This window comes from Pelophylax lessonae (genome assembly GCF_965119305.1).
Source record: "Pelophylax lessonae genome assembly, chromosome: 4".
Lineage (NCBI taxonomy): Eukaryota > Metazoa > Chordata > Amphibia > Anura > Ranidae > Pelophylax > Pelophylax lessonae.
The window spans coordinates 584,942,664-584,956,877 of NC_138771.1; the positions used below are offsets into that span (position 1 = coordinate 584,942,664).

The 14,214-nt window shown below is 44.3% G+C and overlaps 1 protein-coding gene across 3 annotated transcripts in view; it reads right to left on the reverse strand.

The window, feature by feature from the left end:
- The window catches only part of PGLS (6-phosphogluconolactonase), a 58,861-nt gene extending 49,170 nt beyond the window's left edge, over window positions 1-9,691 (reverse strand). Inside the window, exon 1 of one of the 3 annotated variants that reach the window (XM_082255794.1) lies at window positions 9,585-9,691. The gene's annotated coding sequence lies outside the window, so the exon portion shown is untranslated. Of the gene's footprint in view, window positions 1-9,573 lie in introns of all 3 variants that reach the window. The other 2 variants (XM_082255796.1, XM_082255795.1) reach the window with 2 other exon arrangements.
- Between the last annotated feature and the right edge of the window lie 4,523 nt (window positions 9,692-14,214).

Below are 14,214 nucleotides of genomic sequence, written 5' to 3' on the forward strand. Positions count from 1 at the left end.
GGAATGCATCTTAGGACCAGTTCACACCACATGCAATCCAGTGCTTTTTTATTGCATCAAAAATGAATGGATAGTAGGTTATATGGTTTTCAATGGCAAAGTTCAAAACCAGTGTGGTCAGTTCCAGAAAAAAAAATATGGAACATGCTGCATTTTTTTTCTGCATCAAATTGCATGCATAGTAGGTTATAAGGTTTTCAATGGCATAGTTCCCACCAGTGTGTTCCAGTTTCAGAAAAAAAGTAGAACATGCTGCATTTTTACTGTACTGGAACACAGTAAAACGCATCAAAAATGCACCGGAACACACGTGTCCTTATTTAGAGCTAGTTCACACCACACGCAGTCCAGTGCATTTTTTATTGCATCAAAAACGCATGGTTAGTAGGGTATATGATTTTCAATGCCATAATTCACGCCCGTGTGGTCAGTTCCAGTACTAGAAAAAAAAAAAAAAGTAGAACATGCTGCATTGTTTTTGCACTGGACTGTACTGGAATGCAGTAAAATGCATCAAAAACGCACCTAAATGCACTGGAACACGCATTTCCTTATTTAACCACTTCAATACAGGGCAGTTACACCCCCTTCCTGCCCAGGTCAATTTTCAGCTTTTAGCACTGTTGCATTTTGAATGGCAATTGCGCGGTCATGCAACACTGTACCTAAACCAAATTTAAGTCATTTTTTCCCACAAATAGAGCTTTCTTTCGGTGGTAATTGATCACTGCAAGGTTTTTTCTTTTTTGGTACACAAATAAAAAAAGACCGAAAAGTTTGCAAAAAATTTTTTTTTGTTTAGGTTATAAAATTTTGTAAATAGATAAGTTTTTTCCTGCACTGATGAAGCCGTACTGACAGCCACTGATAGGTAGCAATGATATGCAGCATTGGTGGGCACTGATAGGTGGCACTGATGGACGGCACTCATGGGCACTGATAGGCGGCAATGATGGGCACTGGTGGGCGGCACTGGCAGGCTACCTGAGCCCTGATTGCCATCCCTGGTGGCCATGCCTGGTGGCTCTAGTGGCACCCCGCCAGTGTCTGCACTGGTAATCAATGTTCTGATTACCAGCACAGACTCCACCACCCCCACCCCCCTGTGATCAATGAGTAATTAGTAAAACTCACTGATCCCCTGGCTGCAGCACAGATCGTCTCTTCTCCTCACTGACAGGATCTGTGTGAGGAGAAGAAGAGATCAAAGCTCTTACAACAGCTGTATTTACATTACATGACAGCTGTGATTGGACACAGCTGTCATGTGATCAGGAGGGCCAATCACAGGGCACTCCTGCCAAAACTTGTTGCTATGTGTATGAGGGACACAGGCACATTGAGATTGCGCTGCTGCACGTGCCCGTGGCGGCGCGATCTCGCTCCTTCTGCAGGACGTTCCGGAACGTCCGATCAGAAGGACAAGACTCCCACCCGGCCGTATATGTACAGTGGCCAGGTAGGAGGTGGTTAAGGTTACGAAAAAAAGAGGGGGGGGGGGGGAGGCACTGGACTGCACCAAAAATAAACTGGAACGCATCAAAATGCATGAAAAACGTGCATGCAGAAAAGCATCTGGAAAGCAAACGGACTGCGTTTCTATGGTGCAAACTAGCCCTGAATCAACTAAATACATTTTAGGTGCATCAAAACAAAAGGCAGTCTGCAGAAAACATCTCCAAGGGTCCTTTCACACTGGCTTTCCGCCCAGCGGACTCCGGTTTGCTCAGCAGGAGATTGATCCACCAATCCCAGTTGTGCAGGCGGATGACAGGTCTGTCTCCACTTACTGTGCAGAAACAGAGCTGTCAGATCCCCGCTCTCCTCTATGGGAGATCAGATAAAAACGGACCACCTGTGTGTTTTCATCCGATCCGATCCTCCAGACGGATGGAAAATAGGGTTTCCATCCATCTGGATTTCACGGACAGTATCGGATCAGATAGCAGCGGTGTCAGTGGACATGTCACCGCTGACATCCGCTGCCCCATAGGGGTACATGGAGCATCCGCCTGAAAAACTGATGGGCAGACCTGATCGGAAAGCCCGTGTGAAAGCGGCCTAATACTCCCTGCTGAGTCATAGCTACAGTTGTCAAAACAGCAGGGAGCATGAGCATTGAAAAATGCAGAGCTAAAAGGTCTGACACTCAGTAGGGGGCATGCTGGACCTCTGCAGAGAGACCACTGCACCACCACAGTGTAAAGATCCCCTAGTACAGCATGTTGGCAGAGGACAGACTTTTCTACAAAGGCTCTGACTGTTTTCTAAAGAACACAAACTGCAATCACATGTCCACAAAGGAACTGCACTGTGTAACCGGTTTCCTGCATTACCAATCAAACTCAATCATCCAAGGCAGAGTTGAATTTGATTAACAGCTGTGAGAATCTTTTCAGTACTTTATTAGTAGAATTGAGCGGCTTACGAGAGGCAACAAGTTGGGTGTTAGAGCATCTCCAGTAGACCTCATCCAGGACCACCAGATGATGGACACAATGCACATCTCCAGTAGATCTCATCCAGGACCACCAGATGATGGACACAATGCACAGCTCCAGTAGACCTCATCCAGGACCATCAGATGATGGACCCAATGCACATCTCCAGTAGACCTCATCCAGGACCACCAGATGATGGACACAATGCACAGCTCCAGTAGACCTCATCCAGGACCATCAGATGATGGACCCAATGCACATCTCCAGTAGACCTCATCCAGGACCACCAGATGATGGACGCAATGCACATCTCCAGCAGACTTCATCCAGGACCACCAGATGATGGACACAATGCACATCTCCAGCAGACCTCATCCAGGACCACCAAATGATGGACAATGCACAGCTCCAGTAGAACTCATCCAGGACCATCAGATGATGGACCCAATGCACATCTCCAGTAGACCTCATCCAGGACCACCAGATGATGGACGCAATGCACATCTCCAGTAGACCTCATCCAGGACCACCAGATGATGGACGCAATGCACATCTCCAGTAGACCTCATCCAGGACCACCAGATGATGGACACAATGCACATCTCCAGTAGACCTCATCCAGGACCACCAGATGATGGACACAATGCACATCTCAAGTAGACCTCATCCAGGACCACCAGATGATGGACACAATGCACATCTCCAGTAGACCTCATCCAGGACAACCAGATGATGGATACAATGCAGAGAGAGGTCTGGTGAAGCACAGAACTGTTTGAATACAAAACTAAAACTACTGCGCTCCTTTTGTGTATCTCAATTATGACTATTGAGCGAGCGTGCAGCATTTTAGTGGAGGAGGGATTTGTGATGCCTTTTGGTGCATATCACCATAATGACTGCTTACACATTCTTAAAAAGGAACTCCAGCCATCTGCAGAACAATAGTTAGCAGCTACAAAAAGACTTAACAGGTATTCACCAGCCTAGGCATCCAGTGCTGTCAGCACCTGGGCTGGTTCTTTGCCAGTCTTAGGGCCCAAACGCCATGCCACCATCTTGAGTGAGGGAAGCCGGCTGTGACTTCCTACTGGCTCACAGTCAACTAGGTTTTGGCACACTCGACTATGTCCGACCTCCACGGCTTGCTGACCACAATACATATACATACATTGCGGTTTGCCAGTGGTTTACCAGGGTTATGGCTGAAGATATCAGCCATAACCTTGGTATTTTTATTTTTCAGCCGTCAGCTGGCTTCCTCATGAAAGCGGTCTGAGTGGCTAATTAGCTGCTGGATCACTTTCAGAAGTGACGGGAGGCAGGTACACCCCACACCACCACCCTCTGCTGCTCGCCAGTGATTTTAGGGCTTACCTTTTTAGCGGCGCGCCCAAAAAACAATCCGATGGTGCGGCCAGCTGGTCACAGAGGCGAAGAGAGATCAGATAGTCTCGGATTGCCTCTCGGATTGCCTCTATGACTTTGAAGGACCAGAGCAGTGTCATGACATCCAGGGTGGAAGTAAACACATTTTATTTTTTCTTAAAGCAAATGATCAAAAATGTTAGTAAAGGTCTTTTTGACCCCAGATCTCTCCATAAAGAGGACCTGTCATCTTTATTTCAATCTTATTACAAGGGATGTTTTTTATATTCCTTGCAAAAGGAACAGAAGTGATAAAAATTAAAAAAAATTAAAAAAGGGACAGTGTTAAAAAAAAATAAATAAATAAATAGGAAGAAAAATGTAAAGCACTCCTGTCCCTCTGTGCCCGCACGCAGAAGCGAACACATACATAGGTCGCACACACATATGTAAACGGTGTTCACACCACACATGTGAGGTATCGCCGCGAACGTTAGAGCGGGAGAAATAATTCTAGCGCTAGACCTCCTCTGTAACTCTAAACATGTAACCTATAAACATTTTTAAAGCATTGTTGATGGAGATTTTTAAGTACCGTAATTTGTCCCCATTCCACGAGCATGCGCAATTTTAAAGCGTGACATATTAGCAATCTATTTACTCGCTGTAACTTAATCTTTCATATTTACAAAAAAAGGGGGGTTAATATTACGTTTTGTTTTTCTTTTAATTCATTAAAGTGTATTTTTTCCAAAAAAATTTCATTTAAAATACCGGTGCACAAATACTGTGTGAGGCAAAAATATTGCAGCGCATTTTGTTCCATAGGGTCTCTGCTAAAAAGATAAATAAAAAAAAAATATATTATATATATATATATATATATATATATATATATATATATATATATATATATATATATATACATACATATATACACACACATACAAGTAAAGAGATGGCTCCAATGTGTATGGCAGTATGCAGGGAATAAAGGAAATCATAGCGTAATCCCGTAGTGGTGAACTCATCAAGTTTATTAAAAATTCTACTTACATTCTAGTAGACATAGGCATGCAGGCAATATAAAATAGCGGCGTCCCGCAGTAAAAAACGAGCCGGCGTCCTGGGGGCGTGACAAGCGCGATGTCCGGAAACCTCCCGACCGGTTTCGTCAGAGTGACGTCGTCAGGGTTAGGGTATTCCCTGCATACTGCCATACACATTGGAGTCATCTCTTTACTTGTGACTGAGCGAAAGATCTTGGGAGGTACAGGAATACATGGAGTTGATCCCGGTCTACTGAAGTGGAGGAGAAAGTCCATCCCATAAGGGTTATTACTTCATGCCTGAGTGGCCTGTCCATTAATTTGGAGGCCCATTATTTGTGGTAAGCAGCCACCTTATCCATATACACGGGTGTCTTTCCATCTCTGCTCACCGCATCTTGGGATTTCTATTCTGATCTGGACTTTCTACCATCCTTGCATGTTGGATTTGTCTATTTTAGATGCAATGGACTTATGTTTTTATATACATCTCTGTTTGGTCTAGTAGTTAACCACACTGCACCATCAGTTTTTGAATATATGATTTATTTAGATGTTCCTAGCACTGCACTATTTGATGTACATTTGAATGGGATTTCTAGAAGTCCAGTGTTCTAGCTGCTATCTTCCGTGTCATTTCATAGGATTGTTTTGCCATTTGATTTTCTATTTTTCATTGAGCGCAGGATTCCCCCCTTGATTTCAATTTATATTATATATATATATATATATATATATATATTATATAGCTTTGGGGGTTATAAGTAATTTTCTAGCAGAAAATACTGTAAACAAAAAGTTCCAGAAAAGGCCTGGGTCTTGAAGTAGATATAAACTTTTGAAGCTGTACACCGTGAGCGGAGGTTGAGGATTTCCTTATCAAAGCTGACATGGCATTTTAATGATTGGGATTATATAGACTTTAAAATTCACATCTTCCAACCTTTAAAAAAAATCAAAAACTTTAATACCTGCCCAGCTGGCAATATTCAGCCAAAGCCATAAAAGACAAAAATAATCCCTATATATGACCTCAAATCTGGATGGCCCAACAGAAATAGAAGCACTTGGAAGGTAGGGGAGTGTCCGGTAATAATGTAGAAGCATCAACTGTGAATGGAACTTATATATATATATATATATATATATATATATATATATATATAAAAAAAAAAAAAATGAAAAGAGATAAAACACCTTGCTGGTTCTATAGAGGCCTCTCTATAACGCCCGGCAAACAGACGCTCCCAGCCAGTGTCAGCTGTAGGTAGCTGAAATGCCGGAGGAGAAGCAGTTTCCTAGGTAACCAGAAAACCCTTGTGGCGCCTTAGACGCAGCAGGGCTCCCTCCAAGGATGTGAAAGAATAAACAGCTATTAACTTTACACCTGTTATGACGGCTGGATGCCTCTTGACATATCCGAGAAAAAAACATTTCTACAGGCTGAAGTTTTTTTTTTTTTTTTTCTTTTTTAATTCTTTTTGAAGATGTCTGAATCAGTGATAAAGTCGTTCACTTTGGTTTTAAGAGTCTACTTAATATCTAATTGTCCTTTGGAAGAAGGCAGAAAATAGCTACCAAGATGATAACAATTTATCAGCCTTCTCAGATAAAAGGTGTACTTGTGATAACAAGATTTGTGAAGGAAGATAATATTAAAAAGAAAATTCTTCCTACGCATAATATATAATATACTACACAGAAGAACCCAATAACCGCGATAAGAAAAATTGTCACTATGCATTCTAAGCCTGGAGGACTATATATTATTATTATTATTATTATTATTATACAGGATTTATATAGCGCCGACAGTTTGCGCAGCGCTTTACAATATACATATATTTTTACATTCTGTTAATCACCAATATAAAAAAAAAAAAAAAAACAACAAATATTATATACTACATAGACAAACCCACTAACCGACATGTAAAAATGAAAATAAATGTAAAAAAAATGTAAAAAAAAAAAAAATGTATTATTGATTCTAATAATGAGGCAAAAAATATATTATAAATATAATAATTATTAGAAAACTCTTCATATGTATTTTTCACATAGGGAAACCACAAAAAAAAAAAAATTAAAAAAAAGATTATTACTAATACTATTAATGATAATATACCTTTTTAAACTCTTTTTGTGGGTTTGTCTATGTGCTATTAATATTATACATATGAAGATTTTGCTAATATTTTTACAAATATTAATATTCATATAATAGCAAAATCTTCAGGAGGTATAATATTTTACATAGACAAAAGTTTTTTTAAAAGATTAATTATTATCTTTATCATTTTTAATAATAAATTATAATAGGATTATGAATGAATAATAGATGTTTGTCTCTTTTTGTGGGTTTGTCTATGCAAAATATATCTAGGATGATTTTTCTATTATTATTATTATTATTATTATTATTATTATATATATTTTTTAAGTATTTTTGTTGGTTTGTCCATGTGCAAGATTATACATATGAAAGTTTTGCTATTATTTTTTAAAATAAAATTGTATTATTATTATTATTATTATTATTATTATTAATATTCATAATAATAATAATAATAAAATCTTCATACATATAATATTTTACATAGACAAACTTTTAAGACTTTTTAAGGCTACGTTCACATCTTGGCGTTGCTATTTACAGGCGTTTTTTAGGTTGACAAGTGACCAAAACGCCTGTAATCTGCCCAAAAAGAAGCTCATGTACTTTTTTGAGCGTTGGGCGTTTTGCTTAAAACGTCAAAACGCTCAGATGTGAACAGGGGCCATTGAAATGAATAGGATTGGTCTTGTTGGGCGTTTTTTAAGCTGATCCTAGAGCAGAAAAAACGCCCCAAAACGCCTACATGTGAACTTAGCCTAAAAGATTATTATAGCCATTATTCTTATCAATATTAATAATAGGAATAAGAATGAGTAATACATTTTTAAGTCTCTTTTTGTGGGTTTGTTTAAGAGTCGGTTCACACTGGGGCGGCACGACTCTGTACTACTTTGGCGCGACTTGCACGGTCTTCACATAATGGAAGTCTATGCAAGTCGCTCCGAGGTCGCCCCGAAGTAGTACAGGACCTTTTTTCTAAGTCGGAGCGACTTGTGTCGCTCCTATTAGAACGGGTCCTGTAGCAGTCAATGGACCGCGAGGGACCGCGACTTGTCAGGCTGACAAGTCGTCTGACAAGTCGCTCTAGTGTGAATCGAGTCTACACAAAACATATCTAGGATTATTATTATTGATTGCCAGAATGTGTTTTTAATTATGTCATTAATAATAATAATAATGAGGAAACAATGTAAAAAAAGATATGATATATTATGATGATCATCTGTAATATTAATTAATAAGAACAGAAAAAAATTCACACTTAAAATATTTTATATAACGGGAAAAAAAAAAAAAAAAAAAGTTGGTAATAATACTACCAATTATAAAGAACATAATTCTAAAAATACATTATGATGATCATCAATACTATTAATACTAATAACAGCAACTTTGTTATACTTATTAACAATTTTAAAAATGTATTATAATAATAATAATTATAATAATAATAATAATAATAGTAGTAGTAGTAGTAGTAGTTCTAATGATAAGAACATAACACTATAAATATATTTCACATTTTGAAAATCAAAAATGTCACTAATGATAATATAAAAGTAATATCTTAATACAATATTACACAGACAAAATGTAACAAGAACATTTAAGGCAAATGTAAAAAATAAATAAATAAATAAAAAAAAAAAAAAAAAAAAGGAAGGGGGGGGGGGGGAGGAGAGGAAAAAAAAAAGTTACTATTACTTCTAATCAGCACAGCATTCTAAAAATAAATGACAAACATCACAGGAGAAGATGCCCCTAGTTGCCATCTGTCCCTGATTTCCAGTGAAGGCCCCGGGAGATTTTTTATTCCCTGGCTTTGAGAACTGATCACCTTCACATGGAAGTCTCAGCTGTCGGCGCGCTTCTTCTAATTTCTAAAAACTTTTCAATGAATATTTTTCTTCAATCCATGCAATAAAAACAGAATGAAAACATATTTAATAACTCGAGTTACTAAACCCGTCATGATCTTTCAAGTCGTTTAACCACAAAAGGGTATCTTTAAAAAGCAGCGGATCTGACATTCCCTGCATGTGAATTATCTGGGCCCAAATGGCAGTAACTGGCTGACCCCCCGGTGAATATCTGGTGAAAGTCACATTTATAAATAAGCCCCATAGCACGCCTGGGAATAATTGCTGCAATGTGCCCACAGCACAGCGTACCCCAAGGTGGCATCATTCAGGAATAGAATGGTCACCGGGGTACAATATAAATCCAGTATTGATTATTAGCGGATCATTGATCAATAAATCAATGCTGGTGACCCGCCCCCCCCACCCCCCCAAAAAAAAAAAAAAACAGTGCTGGTGACCCCCCCATAAGATAATCATCCATACAATATCCTCCCCTTCTATCAAGATAGATGATATTAGCAGGCAGCCCTTCACCTGTTACATGCACACAGCCAAGCACACCAGGACAATGCAGAATACAATGACAGCTCCCACCCATCCACACCCACACACTGCAACCTGCACACAGCTACACTCAGCACCATGCATCCCCACCCCCCTACAGCCCACACCATCCCACACAGGGGAACACATGGCCCTCCTATGTGCACAGAGAACACAGCAACCTACTGTACCGAGCACTCACTCTGCTGCCGAATGAGATGAATAAAGACAGAGAGGGAACTGCCAGGTGAGTGGGCGGACGTGACGTCACGGACCCTACCTGCCCGGCTTCAGTAAGGGCGGAAGCGAGAGAATCTCATCGAACTCTCAGGGTATGGCCGCAGACTGGAGCTTCACTTTTTCACGGGAAACATGTGACCTCCATTTCAGTTTTTTTTTAATGAACTTTAATGTAACAAACATTCAATAGAAACTAGACAAAACTCGTGCAAGTGGAGGTCCCATGTTTCCTGTCACATCTGCATTTCCCTGAGGCTGGCTGCAGACTGGAGCTCCACTCGCCACAGGAAACATGTGACCTCCACTGAATTTTTTATTTTTTTTTAAACTTTAACTTTTTCTCTGCCAGAGCTGTGTTTGCACACATGTGTAACCACTTGCACACTGGGCACTTTCACCCCCTTCATGCCCAGGCCGATTTTCAGCTTTCAGCACTGTTTCACTTTGAATGACAATTGCACGGTCATGCTACACTGTACCCAAATAACATTTTTAACTTTTTTTTTTTACACAAATAGAGCTTTTTTTATGTTATTTAATCACTTTGTTTAATATTTTTTGGTAAATAAGTAAAATACCCAAAAATAAAATAAAGACCGAAAATTTTGAAAAAAAAAAAAGAAAACCTTTTTCATAGTTTGCTATAAAATTTTTCTTTTTCACTGATGTGCATTGATAAGGCTGCATTGATGGGCACTGATGAGGCTGCATTGATGGGCACTGATGAGGCTGCACTGATGAGGCTGCATTGATGGGCACTGATGAGGCTGCATTGATGGGCACTGATGAGGCTGCACTGATGGGCACTGATGAGGCTGCATTGATGGGCACTGATGAGGCTGCACTGATGGGCACTGATGAGGCTGCACTGATAGGTGGCACTGATACGCGGCACTGATAGGCAGCACTAATGGGTACTGATAAGTTGGCACAAATAGGTAGCACTGATAGACTGCACTGATGGGCACTGATGAGGCGGCACTAATGAGGCTGCACTGATAGGTGGCACCGATGGGCACTAATAAGCGGCACTGATGAGGTGGAACTGATAGGCAGCTGGCATTGATAGGCATCATTGATGGGCACTGTTAAACGGCACTGATAGGCAGCACTGATGAGCACTGATAGGCAGCACTGATAGGTGACACTGATGAAAAGGCACCGATGGGCACTGATTGACAGCACTGGTGGGCACTGATTGGCAGCACTGGTGGGCACTGATTGGCAGCACTGGTGGGCACAGATTGACAGCACTTGTGGGACTGCACTGATAATCAGGACACTGATTATCAGTGTAGATGTCCCTTTTAGAGAAGCCGGTTATCGCCTCTCTTCTCCTCACCTCATGAAAGGAGTGCCAATAACCGACTTCTGCTGACAGCCGTAATCAGCTCAGCTGTGATTGGACACAGGTGATCACGTGGTAATTAGCTGCTCATTGGCTCTTTACCACAATATCCGATCAGCAGTGACCTCTGGACACTGTGATCACAGAGCGAACCGCCTGCGTCCCGCAGCAAGCGCAATTACAGCATGCCGTCATATGACTACAGCATGGTCGGCAAGTGGTTAAAAAACATTTTAGACCTGGAGATTACATAAAACCCCCCAAATATTACATTAAAATGTTGAGGTCCCCCTCCCCCACATATACACACGTACGAATGTAAACACATGCGTCGGGGGCGCCTACACTTGAAAATGTCGATTGCGATACACGTTACATATCGCCGCACAGACCATAGTCAGATCAATAATTCTAGCACCAGACTTCCCCCGTAACACTAAACGGATGACCTATAGGGGGCTTTGGAAGCATCGCCTATAGAAAATATAGGGTACTGGAGTTTGTCACCAAGTGGGCGCATGAAAATTTAAGGTTTGACATGTTGGGTATCTATTTACTTGGTAATTTATTGTGTTTGCCCTAAAATTTACTTTAGTGTGTTTTTAACTGAAATTTTGCATTTCCTAGACCTGTGCGGTAATATCGCGTGACATAAAAAATTGAAATTACCAGTATTTTATTCTCTAGGGTGTCTGCTTTTAGAAAATATATAATGTTTAGGGTGAGTTATGCAAAAAAAGCTCTGGCATCGAAAAGGTTAAAAAACAAAAACAAACCTGTGGAGGTCACATGTTTCCTGTGGAGAGTGGAGCTCCAGTCTGCAGCCAGACGCTGTTCCGTGAGAATTACCTACCCGTGAGAAAAACCTACCCCTCGTCACTTCCGGTGCACGGCACTGTATGTAATGCGGCGGTTACATTAAAATAACTGTGCTGCAATATGAGTCATCTCCGCTCCTGTCCCGGTCACTTCCCTGCTCTCGGCAAGTAAATATAAAAGCGGCGGCGGGTGTATGATAACATACATCACGGAGCCGAGAGCCGCTTTTATATTTACTTGCCGAGAGCAGGGAAGTGACCGGGACAGGAGCGGAGATGACTCATAGTGCTGCACAGCTGTTTTATGTAACCGCCGCGCGGGTAGGTTTTCTTCACGGTACACCGACATATTTCCATACTAGTGCGCATGCGCACTAGTCAGCTTCTCAGTTCTTCCATCATGTATCCGGAACTCTGAGCATGCGCACTGCTGCGTTGCTCAGCTGTTCCTGGCCGGAAGTGACGAGGGTAGGTTTTTCTCACGGGGTAGGTAAATCTCACGTTACAACGCCCTTGGGGGGGGGGGGGATGTAGATGTGACAGGAATCATGTGACCCTAACTTCTGTGAGTTGTGTCTATTGAATGTTTGTTTTTACATTAAAGTTAAAAAAAAAAAGTGTAGTGGAGGTCACGTTTCCTGTCAATAATAGAGCTCCAGTCTGCAGCCAGACCCCTCTTACATATTTATTGTGCTTCAGCCAATCCCTGGGAAGGTGTGCCCAGTAAGTGGCTGGAGAGGCATATAAATAGTAATTTTTGAACAGCAAGGCTCTTCTCCCTGTTGGAGGGAATCTACCTGTCTGGGTGGGGGGTGGGTACCCCCATCTGCAGCAGTTCTCCTGATTCCAGCTAATAATCATCAAGGTCTCAGCTGTGGCATGGGGGGGGGGGGGAACTCCTAAAGATCAATTTTCTAAGCTACTCTAGGGGACCCTCACCAAAGGACCAGGGAGGCCCGGAGCAGGAGCGGAGAGATAGCATAGGGCCAGCATGACTAAGTGGACAGGGGAGTGTAGGGGTTAAGTCAGTAATAAAAGTTATCAGTGGTAATGGGGGGAGCCTAGGCTGTTTAGCTAGCTCAGGGGGAGGTGGGGCTGGCAGACAGGAAGAGGTGGGATCTGCTGGGGGGCGCCAAAAATCCCCTCACTCGGCAGCTGAAGCGTCCAGGGTGAGGTTGTGTCCCCCTTGCCTCCCTCCCTCCGTGCCTGGGGCCCTCCGGCGGTCTGCCTCTGCAGTGCCTGGCTGTCCGTCCCTTTCACTAGGCTCTCGGGCTGTCTCTCCCCCCCCCCCCTCTTAGCATCCCCTCCGGTGTCTGCGCCGCCAGGCCCTCCTCTCCGCTCCTCTCACTCCTTCCCTCCCCCGCCCCCACGTGCGGGCTCCGTCCAGAGCGAGGGCTGCGGTGGACTCGGTCTTCCGCCCCCCCGCCGGCCATCCCGGCGCCCGCCCGTTGTGTCGCTTGGGCAGCTCCTTCCCGCCGGCAGCAGCGGTGCACGCTGACAACGGCCCCCCCTCCCCCCCGACCTTGCAGGCTCCATCCGCGCCAGCACTCCCGCCACGTGTGTGGGCTCCCGGGCTTCCCGGCGAGCGGCCGTGCACCCGCGCCCCCTCCCCCCCCCCCGCGCTTCCCTCCTGGCCGGCCAGCTTCTCCTCCGGTTGCCTCTGTCCTCTGGGCGGCGGGGCAGGCGGTCCGGCCCCCCCCCTGCGGGCTCACCAGCGGTCCGCACTGCTCCTCTTCCCCCTGCTGGGTCCCTCTGCCATACGGTCGGCCCCCGCAGCTTCTCGCCCCCCCCCCCCACCTGCTTTTGGCTGGCCTGCTCCCCTGCCTGCCTGCTGTCCCCTGCTTCCCACCTATAGAATGGCCGAGCTGGAGGGATTACTCTCCCACCTCCGCACTGCGGCCGCGGTGCATGGGGCGGCCTGGGTCCAGGCTCAGGTCGCGACGGTCCTGGGCGCACAGAGCCCGGCCGTGGCGGCGGGGGGGCGGGACTCCACTCGCGCTCGGAGAACCAGGCCTCCGGAGCGTTTCTCCCCGGACTCCCCCCCCCGTGCTGTTAAGTCACTTAGGAGCCCCATCAGGGACCCTCCAGGCCCGCCGGCCAAGCGTGCCACTGCTTCGGCCGGCGGCGCGGCTGGGAGGAATCCTCAGCAGCAGCGGAGCTCGAGGGGTGGGAGGGGCAGGCGTGCCTCTGTTTCCCCTCCCCCTCCCCCTGAGCGGCAGTCGGGCAGAACTGCGGACTCCTCCCCTGAGGTTATTGGCGTTGGGGAGGAGTCTCGGCGTGGGAGGAGCAGTGATGCGGCTGCCGGGCCCTCCGGTGCCTTGGCCGGCAGCCCCCGAAGGTTCCAGAGACCCTCTAGGCCCAGGGCTTCAGATCGGCGGGGAGGCACAGGGCGTGCCACGGCGGGCGCTCCGGGCTCGGGGCGTGCT